The following is an 18,958-nucleotide window of genomic DNA, read 5'->3' on the forward strand; positions in this document are numbered from 1 at the left end:
ATCCCTTCTAAATGTACTCAAGTAATTATGATGCTAAAATTAAAAAAAAAAAACTTTTCTGCATTCTCTACCTCTTTTCTTCTTAATTTTTAGACATGTGTCAAATAGTAAAGAAAGATCTTCAACTGGCTGACATGGGTTTCATGTTTGTTACTATCCTTTAATTTTTTTCTTGAACATGAGTGTAATATTACGTAAGTCATGATGCCAATGGAAGTTATCCATTCATATTTTAAAGGCTAATAGTAAGAGAAATTCATGTGTTTAGGCTTGGGTCTTTACCGGCCCCTAGAGTCATCTCTTTGTCTTCACATGATAATTGCTGATTTTAAAGTATATTTTGACATCCCGTTAATGTCCAGATCTGTTTATAATCATATGGAACAAAACATTTAGCAAAAGTCCAGGAAAAGCCCTCTCAAGTTGCACTTGACAACAAAAGCTCTAACTTGTGGCACCCCAAAGATTACTTTTTTGCCTCTTCCATTGTCGGCCCTAGCGATTTCATCTGTAATATGTATAGTGATTGTTTGCAGCCTGGCAACAGCTCGAAGGAGTGAGGGGGGCTGGAAAACTATAGCCCCTTGTTAGTTGCAGTCCAAACTTCAAAGGCTTTGGGAACATTGAACAGACAGGTTTCAGCAGCCGATAAAGCAGCCCTGCAAACAAAAGGCAGCTTCCCTCTCACCGAGGTGTCTCCAGATCCAGGGTGATTTTCAACCCACTTTTTTCTTTTATTTGTGATGAAACTCCTGGCAATGAGAAAGACTCATTCTGCCCACGGTTGTGTGCCCCCTTGATTCAGCATCAGAGGGAGAGATGGGCATTTATGGCACCATAAATCAAGGGATAAACCATACATGAGCAGCTGGCACATGTGCTAATAACTATAATTATTAATCATGTCAATTTCACACCCTTCAAATTTATGCTATGTGCTTTCTGTAGGAAAGCCATCCCTGGCGCCTTGAGCTGTTTATGGTATGAAAATATGATGTGCTGATGGTCTTTGATAATTGTCTTATGACAGTATTGATCTGCCTACAATTGGGTTTGTAGGGCATCGAAGCCCTGCAAAGTGGTTGTCCTTGTCTCCTGGTATATATCATTGTCACACATCCCCCATTGTTAGTGAGTGGCGTGAATTACTTTCAGCATTTGGCCAAGTCTCTGGCTGCTAGGTCACCATTATTCTATCCTTATGTCACTGTGAGGACATTTACTTTGATGTTTCCTTTGTACCTCTTCGAAGGCAAAATCCTTTAACTTCAGAATGGTAGCCTGCAGCAGGGTTTCAAAGAGAAAAAAACACTACAGGTTTGGGGCCGGCAGATGCCAAAAATTATGGAAAAATGCGCTCCTCCAAAGAAAGGCAATTTTTGCTTTCCTTCCCTTGCCCAAGCCCCTTCAAGGCTTGTCTGCAACAGGGGAGGTGTGGTGAACTGGGAACTGGAGACTCCAATCAACCGCCAAGTCTTCTGCTCATTAAATAGACCCTTTCAGGACACCCCAAAGTTGCTGCCGCACAGTGAATTATGAATCTCTGCACAGATGGTCAAGCTAAGAAATCAGTGTGGCCCTGAGTGAGCAGTTACCTGGGGCGAAAGGGGCGAGTTAGTTCCCAAGTGATTCATCCACTACGAAATCCTAATGTATCTTAAAAGCAAACCCCTCCAAGACCAAGAGCAAAGCAGCACCTTGCTGGTTGTTCTGCATATTAATTTGACCTTGCAGCCAATCATCTCTGAGAGGCCGCCAAGAGTGCAGAGTGCATGGGACTCTGCCCACTTGTCTGGAACTCTACAGGCCCTCATTGGGCAGTGTCAGAATCACTCCTGCTGTCTCTACAGCTGCTCTGTTCCAATGACCCCCGGAAGGTTCTGGGGATTGTTAGAAGAGATTTCTATTAATCAACTACAAACCGACTGTTACAATTTCACACTTTTTTTCCCATCATTTCACACATTTAATGAATTTGGGTGTCTTTTAAATTCAAAACATTTACAATCGGGCCAAAAAAAAAAAAAAAAAAAAAACCCACCCCATAGCTCCCCTCCCCTCCCCCCAAAGAAACCTCTTTAGCACAATAGGCAGCAGCAAGACAGCAAAGGCCCCTTCAAGACCCCGTTGCTGAAACTGGCAGTTCCACTCCGACTGGCCGCCACTCTGCGCCGCCCCCGAAATTGTTTAGCAGACGGGAGCTGCCCCTGGAGGCCTTGAGGAAATCACCAGTGAGCAATCCACGGGGTCCTCTGCAGTTTCAGTCGGTGGGGCCTGCAAGGATTTCAGGCAGGCCTTTTCTCGGCCAGACTAGAGTTCAAACCTCAATCTCGCCTTTTTCAAAAGCAGCCTCAAAGAAATCATGAAAATCCCCCCTTTCCGGGCAGTCTGAGCCTCCTCATTTCTTCAGGCTCCCCCAGGAGGCCCGCGCAGTGAGACCCTCCTGCTCCCTCCACTCCCTCCCCGCGTCCCCAGACCCCTGGTCACTGAGATACACACACAGGCGCTCTACTCGAGCTGAGGTCCGTGTATGGCTCACAAAGATCCAGAACCTTCTTACCACTTACAGCGTGTTTGCTTTAAACCTCTAAGCCCGGCACGGCTGACGTCTCCACCGTGTACGAAACTTCTGGCGTCGCGCGTGGCTCCGCGCCTGACTGCCCACCGCAGCTCCGGGTTCTCCAGGGCTTCCCCTCCCGCGTGGGCACCTCTGCCCGCAGACCTAGGGGCCTGGATTGTTCTCTAGCAACCCCTGCTGGTCGACGCGGATTGCCAGAGACTAGTCCAGAGGCCTTCCTGCATCCCGCCCAGGAGGGAGAGCTGGGAGCGCAGGACAGGTGCAGGAGGAGACAGCAGGAGCGGTTAGGTACTCTAAATTTAAAAAAAAAAAAAAAAAGTGGTGAGCACTGAGGAATGTGTAGAATTCTCAAATCAATATGTTGTACGTCTGAAATTAGTATGACATTCTATGTCAATTGTATTTCAATGAAAAATAATCAAATTTGATTAATGTTAGTATATGCGTGAGGGGAATAAGAATCTACTAATCTGTGGATATCTAAACGTTCTTTCCATAAAAGTTCATTAGGCTTCCTTGTTGATTATAGATTCCTAAATATGTTACTTTGTTTAAAAGTTTGCAAATTTTGGGCAGCCCGGGTGTCTCAGTGGTGTAGCGCTGCCTTCGGCCCAGGGCCTGATCCTGGAGACCCAGGATCGAGTCCCATGTGGGGCTCCCTGCATGGAGCCTGCTTCTCCCTCTGCCTGTGTCTCTGCCTCTCTCTCTCTCTCTCTCTGTCTCTCATGCATAAATAAATAAAATCTTCAACAACAAAAAAAAAGTTTGCAAATTTTGGGATGCCTGGGTGCATCAGTGGTTGAACGTCTGCCTTTGTTCAGGGCGTGATCCCAAGATCCGGAGATCAAGTCCTGCATCCGGCTCCCCGCAGGGAGCCTGCTTCTCCCTCTTCCTGTGTCTCTGCCTCTCTCTCTGTGTCTCTCATGAATAAATAAATAAAAATCTTTAAAATAAAATAAAAGTCTAAGAATTTTGACTTCCTTCATTTGTATAATTGTTAGTGAGCTCCTCCTGCCAAAATAACATCAATATGTTACTACATAAACTTAAATATTCAACTTTTTTTTCTTTTTCAAGTAAAATGTAATAGATTTTTGTAGGTCCCTAAAAGTATCATGGGCACTTTGCTTGTTAATGGAGAAGACAGTTTTGTCTCTGTCTCAAACATCGCCCCAAGGGCACTGGAACACTTCTTCAAATTGCCTTTGTATCTAAAGACATTATGGCACCACTTTACTGGTCAACCTGAATACCTGGTTCTTCTATTTTAATAACCATTTCCTCCAACTCCATATAGTAGATTTTTAAGCAAGACTTGGTTACTAGTCAGGAAGCCACTGTAGGGAAGGAAAAAGTTCTCCTCACCTCTTTAGGGTCTCTGGCTGAATCTGAAAATTAAACCAGCAGAGACAAGATAACAGGAGAAAAGCATTCACATTTATTTACTTAATGTAAGTTTTGTGTGACACTGGAGTGTTCAAAGACGCAGACCTGTGTTTTTATGCTCGGTCTGAAGAGTGGACAGTCATGGAGCAACATGGTAGGTTAAGGAGTATGAGGTAAGCGTTGTAAACTGGGAAAAACCTATTTGTTCAGATTCTTCGTTGTCTTTAGAGAGAAGGATGCCCTTTTCCTTTGGGTACTTGGAGGGCATGTCTCTCACGTGAGGGTTTTATGACCTGCTTCAGGGGAGAGGGGGCAGAAAGTCAAGGGGACTACCTGCTTCTGGTATGCTCTCAAACTCCTTCAGTTTGAAATATTCAGTGTGCCAGGGTGCCACATTTTGGGGGTAGCATGTCCTGAACCCCATAACCACCCACGCAGCTATGATCACAGGCTCTGGATTTTGTCTTGCCTCCAGGATTGAAGATCTAGCCTTAACTTCCTACAAGCAATTCACCGTACCTGGAGACATTGGACAAAGTTGCAAATGAGTCTACTTGCATATATGCACATACACACCCATTTTTACCCATAATGTGTGCTGGCACAAAAAAACAAGCTCCTCGTTTCTCTTCTTTTAATTAAATTGCCACAGCCAGGACTTAAGGAATGAACCCAAGAATTTGCTTTCTTAGGAAATTTTTCCATAAGCAAATCAAAACGACCTCATGTCAGTCATCTGAGTGGCTGACGTTCTAGGATGGAGGCAAGCCGGTTGGAGAGAAATGCTGCCAAGGGACTGCATTCCTGGGAGTCTGGACTAGGTGTCTGCGCTGCCACTCAGCAACAGGCAGACGAAGGAGATGTGAGGGCAGGATCAGTTTGCCACTAGAAATGAGACATCCAAATCCAACAGGGACTTTTTTCTTCCTCTTCTTTTTTTCCCGCCTTCCTTTTGAGGATGGTGCTCCCTGACAAGGAATATCGGAGAAAAGCACAGCTTCCTTCAGCTGTCCCTTTCTGTGGGTTTTCCCATACGAAACTATGCCCAGGCTGCCACTTTGCACTTTGTTATTATGACAGGAAAAAATGAATTTCTAATGTGCTACCTCTCCCAGCTGCAAGGAGCTTGTGGATCTTGTCACCAGGCACCCCAGGGTAATGAGTCTGAGTTGGGGTGGAGGGCCAGTGTGCGGAGCATCATGTTAAAGATTTAAAAATACATATATATTTTGCCACCGGTATGGAGATGTTCTTAGGAACAAAGGGAAACTTACAAACACACATTGCATGGAAAGGCTTTTGTACCGATGCCCCATATTGAGCACCTGACTGTCACACCCACCAGTTTTGTCATTAATTCTCAGAATGCTCTCAGATCGCCTTAGTCCCCTATTTACATACCAAGAAACTGTAGGTCAAAGAGACCAAGTATGCTGCCCAAGTTAGTAAGTAAAGCTAGTAAGTGACTGAGCTCCAGCATTTCCCACCCTGACACCATTATCAGAGGGTCTCAGGATTTTCTTCTGTCCTTGTCTGTCCCTCTGTCTCTCCATTCTCTGTGTCTGGGTGGGACTGTGGAGTTTGCTCACTTTTTTTTTTTTTTTTTTTTTTAGTTTTTAACCTGTGGTTCTGTATGGATCCAACTCTCTATCAGCTGTCATTTTATTTTTGATGATTGCTGAGGTCCCCCAAGCAGAAGTAACTCTTTGCTGATGGTAGGAGGAGTAGCAGAATTAGGCAATAACACCCTAATTACCTAATTAATTAGGGGCACCCTATGTGATTGGCTATGGGGACACATTTGGCTTTTTCTGGTTCATCCTAGGTGAAAGTGAGGATAGGGGCAAACATTAGGGAAGTTCTCCATCATTGACGTGGTCCTGGAGCGTTGGGGCTGTTTTGAACTGACTGCTACAGAGGTTATGGGTCAGAGTTCTTACCTGTGTTCTGGCTCCTGTCCATTTGCATGTCCAGTCTGTCAGGCTATACTAGAGTTTCTCAACTTGGCAACATTGACGCTTTGGGCTGGATAACTCTTTGTAGTGGGGGACTGACCTGTTGTGTTGACCAATTGTGTTGCATTGTATTAAGTAGAAATTAGTTGCTCTCTACCCTGTCATGTTGCAGGAATGGGTCTGTCTGTGTTCCTGACAGCATTTGGTGTGTTATTCACATCCATTGAGTGCATGTGTGTGAGTAGGCTGAGTCTTTAAATTTGCTTGGTCCCTTCCAGAATTTTCAAGCCATGCAGGTGAGCAGCTACTCCCATCACAGAAGGCTGATACAAGGAGCAGAAAAAGGTCTGAGAGGCCCTTGTGGGTCAACTCGGATTCTTATCTCAAGGGTGCCTTAGGTGCAGACCAACGTTTCACATTTGAGTGATTGTAACATCTTCTCAGCTGGTGATTTGGACTTCCCTGGGGGCGCTCCTTTGACACTCTAGTGAAAAATTTTAAACCTGATTCTGATCATCTCAGGCTACCTGTTTGCTTACAAATAATTCTACCAGGGTTCTTAGCATCTGTGGCAACTTGCTCTTTGCCTCTCACATCCATTCTTTCCTTCTTCCTGGATACATAAGCTCTACTCCAATCCCAGTCAGAGACCATGCTTCTTAGCCTCCTTGTGATGACATGGTCATGTGACTGAATTCTTGGCAATGGAATAAACTGGATTAATGAAGTGATGAATAAACTTAATTAAAAGAAAAATCTCTCCCCTGGCTTTTCTTTTTTTCTCTGTCCCATGAGCTAAAACAGGGATATGGTCATGGCCCAGTTTCAACAGTGCATGCAAAGTCAATGCCCCTGCGGAGGCAGAGCAATAAGAAGAAAGGAACACAATCTCTGACCTACTACCATTTTCCCCAAATCTGTTTTTTGAATTAGAAATAATTTTTGCCTCGGGGCACCTGGGTGAATCAGTTAGTTAAGCGTCTGACCCTTGATTTTAGGTCAGGTGATGATCTCGGGGTCATGGGATGGAGCCCCGAGTCAGGCTCCTATGCTTAGTGGAGAGTTTGCTTCTCCCTCTCCCTCTGCCCCTGCTCACATTCTCTCTCTCAAATAAATACATAAATAAATAAAATCTTAAAAAGAAATAATTCCTGCCTTATTTAAGCCACTACAGCTTTGGGGCTCTTTATTCCAGCAATTTAGTGTTACTCTAACTAATGAAGCACTACCTTTGTCAGTAGACTTTCTGCCTCCTTTTAAATATCATCAGTGGCCATACCTCCAAATGCTTTCTATTCTCCAAATATAAATTATAAATCTTCTAATTATATGATGAAACCATACATAAAAGCTCTTTTCAGCCCTTTTACAGAGGTTGTTGTTAACTGGCTACCCATCATACACATCCCTTCCTGGCAATATTTTGATGTCTCTTTGAAACACCTAACTTTCTCTCATTCTTAGCCATGTGATTAGGATGGGACTGGCCCACCTCCAGTTTTAGGTATGGTTTTTGATTGGCTGAAACCACAGCTCCTTTCCATCAGCTACATGGTAAAATACAAAACCCAATCAGATCGAATAAGCAGAAATGAATCCCAAGAATTTTCCCACAATCCATTCCTCTAGATGATGAAGGGTGGAGACATACAGCCTGGAACTGTTTTGTCATTCTGCTTCCATGAGCAGATCCAGCCTGATGGGGAAATGCAGAGCTGAGAGAGTCAGAGAAGGATGGAGCCAGATTTTTGATAACAGTTCTTGAGCCCTAGATCATCCTATACCTGGAGACAGACCTTCTCGTCTTCTGATTCAAGCCAATTTGTATTGAGTGGTCTGTGATCTTTTTTTTTTTTAATTTTTTATTTATTTACTTACGATAGTCACAGAGAGAGAGAGAGGCAGAGACACAGGCAGAGGGAGAAGCAGGCTCCATGCACCGGGAGCCTGATATGGGATTCGATCCTGGGTCTCCAGGATCGCGCCCTGGGCCAAAGGCAGGCGCCAAACCGCTGCGCCACCCAGGGATCCCAAGTGGTCTGTGATCTTTAACATAAGGCATTCTAAAATACTTTGGCATGATATTCCTTTGGACCAGTTTGTTCTGAATACCTTTCCCTGTTGGCAAAACTCCTATTCATTCTTTAAGACTTAGGCTATCTTTCACCTTCTCTGAAAATTTCAACTGTCCACCAATCTTCTATCTTTCAGCCAGAGTTAGTTGCTTCTCCCAAAATGCTTGAAATTCTTCACATTGATTTTTATCATTTTTATCATGTGTTGTAATTATTTACTTAAGAGTACATCTCTCCCAAAAGACCTAATGACTGTGGGGTTGTGTCATTAGACTTTGGGGTTGAAGATCATGCCTATTTTGGGCATAAATTCTAATCTATAAAAATACTTGGAATGTAAGCACTCAACACATTTGTTATTTTTTATTATTGGATGAAGGAAATAACAAAATTTATTTCAATTAGTAGCAAGAAAACAATGACTTGACAGATTTTTTTTTTCACTAACAGAATTTGTTGCTTTGTGAGGTAGTGAGCTGCCCATTATTAGAGGGGATGAGCAGAACATGAGTAATAATAAGTAACAGTAGCCCTGCTTACTATAGTAGAGGAAATTCAAGTCACGGGCATCCTTTTAGTTCTAAGATTTTCTGAGTGATGTCTCATTTCAATTCACTTGATTCTGTCTGTATGGTGATTGGAGTAAAATCAAAGTGAACACAAAATCAGAAACCCAAAACGCTAGATGAAATTTTGGTTAAAGCTATTACATGTTGAAAATGTTCTGCATCACTTAGTTCTACCACAAAAGCAATATTTCTTCCTACTCATGTATTCTCTCCTTGTGTGGGAATATCTAGCCCTCTGCATAAACTTTGAAATTTTTACAGACTTCCAAGCAATTTTTAATATCTCCCATCTAGGATCATTTAAAAGCAGTGCATCATGAAGATGGGTGCTGGACACAATGACTTACGAGGTTTTATTCCTTTGGTCCTGGGTTTCATGATTAAATCACTAAAAGGTGTGAGATCTGGGATCCCTGGGTGGCGCAGCGGTTTGGCGCCTGCCTTTGGCCCAGGGCGCGATCCTGGAGACCCGGGATCGAATCCCACGTCCGGCTCCCGGTGCATGGAGCCTGCTTCTCCCTCTGCCTGTGTCTCTGCCTCTCTCTCTCTCTCTCTCTCTCTCTCTCTGTGACTATCATAAATAAAATAAAAAATAAAAAATAAATAAAAAATAAAAATAAATAAAAGGTGTGAGATCCTGTAAGACTTTGGCACAATCAGTCTCAAAGCAGGTTGGCACTTTGGCAATCTCAAGGCAATCTCAAGCTGGTAGAGACAGATCAGAGTGTAGTCCTGGGGAGGACAGTTGGGTATGTCTAGGTGCAGATGCTCAATATGATTCAGTATCTACTGGGAGATCCAAAGCCTAGTCCAGTGCAGCAGTGGAAAACTAAGACAGGTGACTCATTCACAAGCTGAATCTCACCAGCAGTTCTGCTGGGAGGTGATGCGGCTTTATAGAGAAGGCAGGATGCTGACACTGGGAAGATGGAGGCAAGAACTGGACCTCGACCAGGCATGTTGGGGTTCAGGATAGGGTATTCAGACATGCGGGGAAACTGGTGAGGCCATAGAGTGAGACCTCCACAGAGAAGCCCAGGCCACCTAAAGGTTGGACCAACCCAAAAATTGATAGTGACGCTACTTGGGGACAACTGGGCCTCACTTCTAGGAACCCGGAGTGCCTGGTTGGTGTTGAAAGAGTCTCAGACGTAGACAAATCAGTACAATTTGGTCTAGTGAGTATAACTTCAGATTCCTGTGGACTCTGGCGTGAAGGCTGCTATATATGTTTTAGCCTCTCAGGATTGACTTAAAAAAGTAGGGTGGCTTGATTCTGCATGAGGCATATATATAATGATAAATACAGATTTAAAGAGCTGAGTTAAGATCAAGGCAGAAGAAATAAAAGCAGAGAGCAGATATGGACCCATCAATTAATAAGGACATCAATTAATAGAGACATCAGCATTCAGTTGAATTCCCCTTATGGCTACCATGACATGTTTCACCCTGATATTGGCAATGATTTTGAATTTAGTGTTAAGCCTATATTCTGGGACTAAGTCTTGACATGCTATGTCCAAACTGTTCATATATTGAATTAAAATAAATGTGCAGATTTCTCCCATCTGCTTTCCCTTCAGTGTTGGGCTAGCAGTACATTTTGCACTTACCTCTCTGTGGAATAAAAGAGCCATGATAAATCAGACTCCATCTAAATGTTGCTAAAATAGAATTCAAACAGGTTTAGAATCTTTCGCTTTTTGTAAGAATCTCTCATATGAATCCTTGTACTCTTTCTAAGACTAGAGAGTCACTTCCTCTTCAGAATATAAACTCTCCAAGGGCAGAATTTTGCTTACCAGTTATTCCAAGAATTTAGAACTTGTTCCAAAAACATTTGTTGAATGAATTTCAGTGTTGGCAACTGGGAAGTGGGTGAGCTTTTTTTTTTTTTTTTTTTTTTTGTCCTTTTCATTCTCTTATATTTTCTTCTAGCCTTGATCTCTTGTTTGTTAAGTTTCCTAGAATGTATTTGAGATTTTAAAGACTTATTCTGCCTTAAAAATTATGTAGAGAATCTACCACTATTTTAAAAAGAAATGAAGACCCTACTATGATCAAGATAACTTGTGAGAACTACATGTTAGGAAAAAGATGAGGACCCTACCCTGTCTTTTAAGTGCTTACTGTCCAATACTGTAATCTGAGATATTATGAGATATGTCATTGAAAAAGGGGCATATAATCCATATTGCGATCTACATGTGGGGTTATAGTGATGTGTACATATGCAAAAAATCATGGCACTGTATACTTAGATTGTAAACTTCATCTCACATTGAGGTATAATTTCTAGCCCTCACTTTTAAAAAGGGTTCAGAGAAAGAGGGTTAATGATGAAGAGATAGCTTTAGCTCATTAGTACCTTATCTAATTAGCTAACTGAAAGCATTTAGTATGGATTTGCTTGATATTACAGTGTCAACACTAAAATAAAGATATAAAAAAAGTCTGGTTTTGCCATGCATAAAAGTCCCTGCCATGTTTGCTTGAACTGCCTAATATTTGATTTTAAGTAATGACCCAGCATTTTTAGGTAAATACAGAGCATATCTCACCTTTAATTGGCCTGACTCTGACCAGTTGTCATGAAGGTGAGCAAAACCATGAATATCTTTGGTAATTCTAAAGGTGGAGAGCTTCCTAGAGCTTAGGTCTGAGCAGAGAAGAGTCTGTGGCTAATACCTTGAGAACCCAGAACATAGCCCCACTGGGGAACTGATGGCCAGCTGTCAGGCCTGAGTGACTGACTGACCATTGGCTGGGTCCCTGCAGGTGGTGGTGACATTGATGGAGGATGATGGATGACTCCGACACAGCCCCACCCCACCCACTTACCCATATGCATGACAGAAGGGTTCCAGCCTAGATCCCCTGGCTGACAAAGCCTCCAAGTGGGCATTCAGATGTGCAAAAACAATGCATTCAGATCCAGCAGTGCTTCAGCTACAAACATGGAGGCATTTAATGAGTTGCTAATGTGAAAATAATGTTCTTTTCTGACTCTTGAATTGTAGGAATAAAGAATAGATGGAGGGAAGCCATACAACTGGTAATGACTCTGTTGAAAAAAAAAATAAAGTTGCTTTCAGGAAATGTAAAAAAGGTAGACCCATCCTGTCAGGTTGATAGGAGCTTCTTGAAACATCTCTCCTTTACTTTTCTTCTATTTCTTCTCTGTGCTCACCTCAAGCTGCCCTGCTTTGTGCATTTCTCCCTCCCTCCTTCCATGCCTCATTCCTTCCCTTGCTTGTCCACTACCCATTGCTCTTCCCTGTCCTCTCCTTACCCTTACCCTTTATTCCCTCTCGCACAAGACTGTTTTCCTTCTTGATTTCTTCTTCATCTCTCATCATCATATTTGCAAGGATTTCAAAGCAAGTGTGACTTTAGAAATAAAAACCAGGAACACTATAGAATAAAAAGGGCAAGGAAGCTAAGAAAGGATTTTGCAAATTTAAAAGCCACCTTGGGAAACAACAGGGGTAGAGGATTAGCCACTCAGGATTCTCTTGTCTATCCAGGAGGCCTGGTGGGGGACTGATCAGCTATTGGGGCAGCCTGAACGATGGGCCACTGTCTGCACTGACGCCATTATGTTCACAGCCAGCCTCACTCACAAGAATTCACTTTCTGGAAAGTCCTGGCTAAATTAGGGAAGAGTGAATTATAAACCACTTCTGAAGGAACAAACTTTTGCCAAGTACACACAGTAACAGAATAAGTATCTTCTTTACTGGCAGTCTCTAAGAGACTAGTTTTATTGACTGGAGGCCAACATGCTAGCAACGGATAAAGTCTAATCGTGACACATGAGTGGTATATAAATGAGCATTTCTGCTAAAGTGGTTTGAGAACCGTTTACTTCCATCATCAACTGAAAAAATGCACCCTTCAGTTTTGCTCACACTATTAATGCATGTGGCAAACATATCTCTTAGGGAAAATATAGGTTAAACTTTATCCCAAGCACTATTTCAAATAATCACAAACCCGAATATTGCGAGGCTCCTATTTATAAGTATTTATTATCTTTAAATAACCTTGGCTGCAAACACTTACAGACCAGAAATATTGGTTGAGAATATCTTTAATTTCTTTCTAGCTCTAAGTTGCTGAGAAGTAAATGAAACCATATGTGACAATATATTGTGTGTCTGAAAGATCCAGAATACCTGGGTAGACAGCCATTGCCTAATTAGGCCACCGGACAGGGAAGATGTTGACAATTTGAGAGAGACTTCTTGGGGCTCTTGTGGTCTGGTTTTGAAACCCATGCCTCTTTGTGGAAGATGAAAGGACACAGAAAGGATGTGGCATGAGGGAGAAGGAGAACCTCAAAGTTGTTCTTGTTTTGTAAACTCCAAAAGCTCTAACATAGACCTACAGAAGTTATTCTCTTTTTCAGTGGTGACTGGCTGGTGGGAAAATCCCTGGCTTGGTCCACATGGATCTACAGTATATAGAGGCCATTAGTGCAATCTAAACTGTTGGCGGATTGCCAATTAGAGCATCGGCATAAGAATATTTAGGAAGACAACCAGTGGCAAACCCTAGGTTTAAATCTGAGCTGTGTGACTTCCTTGCTATGCTAGGACAAGCATACTTAGCCTCCATGTGCCATGGTTTCCTCCTCTTTAAAGTGGAGCTAGGATAGATAAAATGATATGATACCTAAGATTTGATTCAGAAATTGGGGATACACTGGCAGTAAACAGGTAAACAAGAATGGGCCATAAATGGGCAGTTGTTGAGTTGGGTTGTAGGTATATGTAAGTTTATAACACTATTCTCATTACTTTAAGTTGTCCATGATGAAAAGCTTAAAAAGCTTCCATAAAAAGTGTTTTCAAAGGTAGCAATAATCATTGTATCTTCCTCATAAGGTTGTGTTAAGGATTAAAAGAGAGATATGAAGAGGTCTTCAGGCAGTGTTCTGACCATAGGAAACCCTGCAGAAGTGTCAGGTGTTAGCGTTATTGATGTTGTTGCCATCAGCCAACAGCGGGTGTCCACTTCACACCCAGAGAGCTACTGTGGTAACTTGAAGAATATTAGAACTGGCTCATCTCCACAGTCCCATTCTTTTCTATTTGTTTTGACTACCAATATTTTAGTTCAGGGCCTGTTTTTCTCTTTCCCAAAGGTGTCCAAGCTGCTTCCCTACATCCTGTCTTGTCCTCCACTGCTTTCAACCCAGCCAAATGCAGGACAGCGCTTGAGAGGGCGCCGTGAGGTAGGAACTTCAAGGAATAGGCCAGGTTGGAGTTTAGGATGTAGGGAGGGATGCAAAGCTGCTGAGGTCAGATAATGGGTTGGATGGGGAGGGCAAATGAAGGCATTCTGGAGATTAGAGTAATACTCTAGAAGTGAGATGATGTGAAGCTGAACCAGGCCAGGAGCAGTGAGAAGGAAAAGAAGGTGACAGGAGAGACAGAGACAGGGAAAGAAAAAGACTTCTGGAGAGAGGCTGAATGTCAGGGCTGAGAAAGAGACAGAGGTACAAGATGACTTCAGACCTCAGAGAATGCTCACCGCCACAGTAGGATCACAAGTGTGATAAGGCAGAGCTAGGAGGGCTTGGGAAAGAAGGGTGGGTTTAGTTCCAGGGGGGAGGAAAAAAGTTCTCCTTCACCATTTTAGGGTCTATGGCTGGGTCTGAAAATTAAATTGACATAGATTAATGGAAGAAAATCATCCAAATTTACTTACCATGTTTTATGTGACACGAGAGCCTTCATCAGGAAATGAAGACCCAAAGAAATGGTTAAATCTGAGTGTTTTTATTTGGTATGATAAAGAGGGGACAGTCATGGAGGAATGCAACAGGTCAAGGAGCAAGAGGTAAGTGTAGTAGTAAATGAGGAAGCTTAGCAAGACCTGTTTGTTTGGACTCTTTGTCTTGGAGATAAGGTCCCTCTGTCTTGGGAGATAAGGATGCTTTTCCTCCGGGTACAGGGAAGGTACCTCTCATAGGAGGGCCTTATACCTGCTTCAGGGGCAAGAATGGGGAAGAGTAGAGACACCTCTAGCTTCTGTTGTTTCTCAGACTCCCTCAGTTTAAAATATTCATTCTGCCAACACGCCACATTTTGGAGTAGCATGCCTGGAATCCTAACAGTTCTAACGAACTAAGTTTATTGTACCTCAAAATGTCTACAGAGAAGTCTCAGGAAAGCCAATAGAAATGAGAATCTGGTTCATCACTAAGGTTCCCTTCTTTTTTATTTTTCCTTTTTGCCACATAAATGTATTAAAAATATATAAGCTTCTTAAAGTTGAGAGTAATTAGAATAAATAAAATGGGAGAAAAATAAAAGATCTAATTAAGAAAGTTTTTCCTGATATGTCAATACCGAATACAATTGAGTCAAAAAAAGAAATTAAATTCCAGGAACCAGGCTTAAAGATGACATTGAATGGTGTGTGTATGCATGTGATAGACATGTCCAGATTCTCTCTTCTGCCTCCTGCCTCCTGTCTCTGTCTCCGTCTCTGTTTCTGGAGCCCCTCCAGCACCTCCCCCAACTGTTTTCCCCGTTCATCAACGTAGCAGAAATAAACCGTGGTGCTGAGGAAGGAGTAGATGATCACACCCAGCCTCCCGGTTTGATTAATAAGTGACAGAATCGTGTTCCTGTTTTCAGGGAGCTTTCCTGTCATGGCTGTAATCTCTGGAGAGCCCAAGCCTACAAAGCGATAACATCTGGTGCCCATTATTTCCCCAGATCTGTTGTGATTAGTCCATATGATAAGCCTGGCCAATTGCTATGGGCAAGGGATTGCTACATTCCCCCCATCAGGGTACTGGAACTGTCACTTCTGGTTTGTGGCCCCTACTAATTTGCCACCATAATTTCCAATATCTGCTAGAATTCCACAAGGAAATCTCAATGCCTTGCAGGGGCAATAGGCTCTGAGGCTGTAGACAGAAGGCTAGCACCGATAATAAAAAGGAGAGGTTTATCAATTAACTCAAGCAGCGCTGTGTAGACAGTGACCGGCTGCCCACTCCCACTTCCGTTGGGTCTTGCTGGTGAAACCGTCCGGGAAAACTTCACATTTGCTGATGGCAGAGAGATGCAGCCTCTGGAAGTTAGAAGGAAAAAAAAAGGATCAGAATGAATTTGAAAATTTGCTTTATTTATTCTTGCTATTTAATAAAGAGAATTTTCTGGCTTTCCATATGCTTTTGATTCTCCCCTCTTCAATCTCCCTCGCAAGCAGTGATGCACAAGAAATCGTTGGAGGCCATCCAGGTGGCAGGACGGCTTGTCGCTTCAGATGGTGGAAGAAGGTTCAAGACCCTAGAAGAGCAGTTATACTGTTTGATGGAACTCGTTAGTATCAGAGCTGACGACTGAATCATGTGGCCCTTTAAAAATTTTTACACGGGTTTTGCAAATTTATTAGGAGTAATCATGTTCTGACTGCAAAAATTGAAAAAAATGCAAATAGTTGTAAGATTTACAGAATCCTAATGATAACTGAATACCTTTTTCTCCAAAATGAATGTTAATTTTGTCATTAAATGAGTTCTACAGATGCAGTTTGGAACATTTCACCAAACAGAGATATGAAGGTAAGTTGAGGTAGCTCTTTATATATATATATATAGTGTGTGTGTGTGTGATCATAGTAATCATTTAAAAATTGGCTTATTTAAAAGGCTCAAGAAAACTTTTTATTTTTTTATTTTATTATTTTTTTAAAGATTTTATTTATTTATTCTTAAGAGACACAGAGAGAAAGAGAAGCAGAGACACAGGCAGAGGAAGAAGCAGGCTCCATGCAAGGAGCCTGATGTGGGATTCAAACCCGGGACTCTAGAATCATGCCCTGGGCCAAAGGCAGGCACTAAACTGCTGAGCCACCCAGGGATCCCAAGAAACCCTTTTAGAAGCATAGGCTTGTTTTGATGTCTTTGAAAGTGGTATCAGTTAATAATTCAGAATTTGGAAATTAAATAGTTAAATATAATAACTTGCTATATCACTCATTCAATAGAACATATAATTCCTAACTAATTACATACCAAGCATTGTGGCTAAATGTTGTTACAAATAACTTAAATTCTGGGACAGCCTGGGTGGCTCAGCAGTTTAGCACCGCCTTCAGCCTGGAGTGTGATCCTGGAGGCCTGGGATTGAGTCCCATGTCAGGCTCCTTGTGAGGAGCCTGCTTCTCCCTCTGCATGTATCTCTGCCTCTCTCTATGTGTGTCTTTCATGAATAAATAAATAAAATCTTAAAAACAAAAAAACAACTTAAGTTCCCATGTCACTTAGAGAAAGTAACACTGTCAATTAATCTGGTGTGACAGATACTCGAATTCCTGGTCTGCCATCTAAGTATCTTGCCATCATGCAGACATGGACCTAAGGTCTAGAGAGGAAAAAGATAGACTTGGAATTAACATCAAAGAGGTTAGGAGCAACAAATTACCAGGTGCTTAATATTGTAAACAAAGGTCTGCTTTATGTAGCCAGAATCACTCCAGTAAATGTAAAGGGGGGTGAAATCAAACAGTTGTGGAATGATAGAGGGAAAAGTTTGTCTTTGAATTTGAATTATCAAATAAGTATATATTCTTTTCCATCAGCATCAGTGCCCAGAAAGAAAATTGCAATGTTGATTTAAGGCAACATACAAACAGTATTATTATATATTTTTTCCATCAACATCAGTATCCAGAATGAAAAATTTAATGTTGATTTAAGGCAACATACAAACAGTCCACCCTTTTCTTGTTTTATTAATCCAGTCCTAGTCTCCTGCTGCCCAGAGCCCCTTTAACTCTGGACTATTGGCCTGACTTTGGTGATCCTTCATTCCCCTCTCCCCACTTCCCCTTACTCTCCCCTGTCTCCCCAACCCTTTCTTCAGGGCTCAGAGACACCCTTACCTCCAATAACTAGCTCTACCTAGGAGGGTCAAGTAACCTCAGAGGTAAAGCACTTGTTCTCAGAACTGTGGAACCTAATTATCTGGGCCCTAACTGGATTTGGAGAGGTCTGAACGTTGATCAGTTGTGTGCAAACAACATTTCCCTAGTAATTAACTCCTCCACTTCACTTTGAATGCTGTTGATTTAACAAAGAGGTACCCTGTAGGCAGCTAACCAAAGGGAATGGAATGAAAAAAATCTGTCTTAAAACGAAGTTGCCCCCCCGAGTGAGCTAGAACACAAATCCTGGCTGGTCCAAGTCAAAGCTGAAGCATGCAATCCTGGACCATTAATGTGGACAACATAGGTTCCAAAGTCTTCCTTCAATCACAATCGTCTTTCCATTGTTTCTGAATTATATACTAATGGATCCTTTCCTTCGAAGAGAAACTACCTAAAAAAGGAGTTTTTGCTGTTAACATGAGTAAATCAAAATGTACAACTGATCTGCAGAATTATGTAAATGATATGAAAATATTGGAATCAAAATATAAAATTTTATTTCCATTGTATTTCTTTAAAATTGAAAACCACTGCTTCAAAATTGGTTTGTCTGTACAGAAACAGTTATATTTATGTCTTTTTGGAATAGTATTCATCCATCATATGAAATTGATGATCCCAGTACAGAGTTAAAAATCCAAGAATCAGAATATTTTGCAAGCTTTCATATACACAAACAGGTTCTGGTCATGGGCAATTTACCAAAAGTAGAAGATAATGCTAATTTTTGACATATTATTGGTTATTTTTTGCTTTACAGAATATCTTCTTTTTTCTTTAATAAATTTCTTTCATTACCCAATTTTTCCTTCTGTTAAAAGTAAATAATTAATTCAGTAAAATTAAATGTAATAAAAAATAAAAAAGACCCAGGAGTTATTTTCACAGTGACTCCAAATCACACTACCCATTTTTCCAGCAAATGTGTTCTACCAAATTGTCACTTGCTGCTACTGATTCATTGCTCAAAAAAGCAAAGGCCAAAATTGAGAGCAAAAAGTAAAGAAAATATATGATTTGTGTTAACACCAACACAGTTTTGAGTGCCTGTGTAGCTTTGGTGTGATGAAAATGCAGTCACTCTGCTGGTCTAAAATATTTTAAGTTAATCAATACATTATTTGCCATAGTTATCTTTAAAAAAAATCATGTATACCTGGGTATGTTCAAGTGTTTACTTATCCAACTTTGCTAAAATTACACTTTGCAAGTTGAAAGTGGAGTAACTCTTGATTTTTGCATTTGGTGCATACTAATGTAGAGTCAAATCTCTAGAGTAGAGACATGGTCTTCCAGTCCTGGCACAACCTGGTAGTTCCACTTGACTAGGCATACAGAGGAGCCGAAGGAGGTCAGACCCTCTCCATTGACACTAATGGACCGTTTTATGCAAAACTGTTCATTTTCCGGAAGGAACCGTGTCTGACTGGTGGAGTGATT

This window comes from Canis lupus, chromosome 1, assembly GCF_003254725.2.
Source record: "Canis lupus dingo isolate Sandy chromosome 1, ASM325472v2, whole genome shotgun sequence".
NCBI classification, from domain to species: Eukaryota; Metazoa; Chordata; class Mammalia; order Carnivora; family Canidae; genus Canis; species Canis lupus.